We start from the raw sequence: 2664 nt of genomic DNA, 5'->3' as shown, positions 1-2664 counted from the left end.
TATGTTTTGGAGCCAGGCAGCCCAATGTGTGGCAGAGAGAGACTGTGTTTCCAAAGCCTATTATTAATCAGGGCTACTGGGCCACCTCCCGGCCTTCCTCTAGGCAGATTAAATGAAATGAGAGACGGCCATTACGGTCTTTGAGGTTTTTTACCGACGTGCACGAGAGGTGGCTTAATGGGGTGTGAATGTGTAAGCGTGCGCATGGTGATCTGCGTGAGAGAATGCGTGAGGACAGGAGCAGGTGTGATGAAAAGCTCAATGACCCAAGTGCTTCACTGTGCATCTTCGCAGTGCAAATGCCTTGTCAGAGGATAACGGCCACAAACCAATACTGGTCTAGTGAAAGCAGATGGCACCATTCCCCGTCGATCTGGACAACAGTCAACATGCACGCTTTAAGAGGCTGATATACGTGGCAGCTGTACAAGAGGTTAGGGATATGTGATACGTGTGAGTCAGAGGGTGCACACAAGTCTACATTTCATTGTGAATGTCTTGAGCGAGAGATGCTTTTTACAATCGTTGCAAGTGTACCGCAACATCATTTTTCTGCATGTGGAAGATGCGTCTCACAAAATCTGTCCTCATGTCACTGTTGCATACATTCCTCCCCAAGAAAAGCAAGGGCAAAGGTTAAGCCTGTGTGTTTACCCAGAGCCAGTGGATAAAGGAAAGAAGAGAGGGATGGAAGTGAGGAGGATCGGGTGGGGGGGGCAGTAGGGGTGGGCCTCTGGGGCTGATTGTGGTGGCGAGACTGAATGGAGCCGGAGCGGGTAAGGTGAGCGCACAGCGAGTTCGACAGAGGAGGAAGTATCGCAGTTGCATGGAAGGACAGGATACTTAACACCGCATTCCACACTGTGCTCAGAGAAAAGAGAGGAGGAGCCACCCGGACAGAAACGGGACAGAGACAGAGACAGACGGAGGTGAGACGTGCAGAGAGTAGTGAAGAGATAGCGTGAGAACGGTAATAGGGGAGAGAGACTAACGTTTCCATGCATATAAGAAACCAAGTGGGAGAAATCAGGCTTCAATGTATGAACACTGCCATCAGAATTGTAATAATCATTTCAAGATGTCTCAATAGCGCTGCTTGAAAATTAGAATCGTAACTGTCTTGGAACAAAACCGTTACGTTTTGAGCATATAAAAACAATTTGCTGTGGTGTATCAGAAATATTGATATAAAAGTATGAAAGATGGCAACTAAGATAGTAACTAAGTTTTTGAACGCTTAGTTGGAGCCTTTGGTTGAAACTGATACACATTTTTCCATTGACCAAAGAAAAGCCTCTTTTGCTTACAAAGATAAGTCAAAACAATCAAATAGCAAGGTTAACATCTGTATGGAGTGGGCCCCGAAGCTTTTTAGTGTAAGCCTGGACTACGCCACAGCTGTATCAATCAGAGGGAGACAGACAATGGACGTCAGGAAGCGAGGTGAGAGCTTTGCCAGAGATTTGTCATAATGCGAGAGCCTGTGTGGTAAGTAATCATCAACCAATTAGATCTGTAGTTTTTAAGAGAATCAGAGTGAAGGAGAGAGGGAGCGAGAGAGAGGGAGAGGGAGGAAGGGGGCAGGGCGGAGAGTGATTGGTAGCTATATGGAGAGCCAGCTGAGTCATCACCAGTACACTCTGTGCCGCATCACTGCGCTTATAGACAGATCCCCTCTACCTCCTCCGTCTCCCGTCTATCTGGCTCCACCTCTGTTTCCTGCTCTTTGACTACACACATCTCTTTCCCTGATTCCTCTCATATCTTATGCACCCCAATCACCTCATTTCTACAAGCCAGAATCGTGCCTTTTGTGATTTTAAAAGAGCTGCATCTCGGATCTGTGTATTCCTCTATCTAGCTCAAGTTCCTATCAGGGATGGGAGATTGTGTCATTGTGCTTTTTTTGATTCTGTCCATTTCTGGCTGAATTGAAACACTGAAATGATATCCCTTAAGACAACATCAAAAAAAACATTGAAAACAGGCAATTTCCTTTTCTGTGTTTTAGACATAACAAATCAAACAGCCTTTCAAACATTCAGAGGCTGTTCCTTCCCCATATTTAATTACGGTCTTTCATTTACCTCTGAAAACAAAACACTGATGTTTACTGTTTTAGACAATACTGTGGTAACCGTACTGATATTGCCCTGCGTTTTCTTCCAACAATGGATAACATTCTTATGTGGTTTTCTCTGCTGCCGTTGTTTTCATGGACTCATCGCTGTGCCTCTCCTCTTCTGATGCCCTCAGACTGTTGGTAGCGCTGTGGTTAACGCCAACACCATATCACTGGGTGGCATCTCGACAGACCTACATATGGCTGGGTGTTTGTTGTGGTGGCTGGGGGTAGATACTCTGGCGGTGATAGGGGTGTTTTTCCCACATCCCAGAACATTTGCCGGGGTCTCTGAGCCATGTCTATTCGCTGTCTGAACAACAGCATTCCCGTCCCACCCTTTCCTGTGCCACACACACACTTGGATAGCAACGCACAAAACACAAACACGCCATAAACACAAAACACACATAAATGTGTTCAGTCAAAGAAGATAAAAAGGTGATTTAGATGCCCTGCTGTAACAAGCCTCTTATGTCAGATCGCCAGGAGCCACCAGACTCTGAGCATCATGGTGGCCTCGTCGGGCTCTCTCTCTCTCT

At 46.2% G+C, this 2664-nt stretch overlaps 1 protein-coding gene across 1 annotated transcript in view; it reads right to left on the bottom strand.

Moving 5' to 3' along the window:
* The window catches only part of spred1 (sprouty related EVH1 domain containing 1), a 32782-nt gene that overhangs the window by 14305 nt on the left and 15813 nt on the right, over window positions 1-2664 (bottom strand). The gene's annotated exons all lie outside the window — the stretch shown is intronic.

The sequence above is a fragment of the Etheostoma spectabile genome, chromosome 20, assembly GCF_008692095.1.
Source record: "Etheostoma spectabile isolate EspeVRDwgs_2016 chromosome 20, UIUC_Espe_1.0, whole genome shotgun sequence".
Lineage (NCBI taxonomy): Eukaryota > Metazoa > Chordata > Actinopteri > Perciformes > Percidae > Etheostoma > Etheostoma spectabile.
Note: the sequence above shows the minus strand (reverse complement) of the source record. Positions and strands in the feature narration are given on the sequence as shown.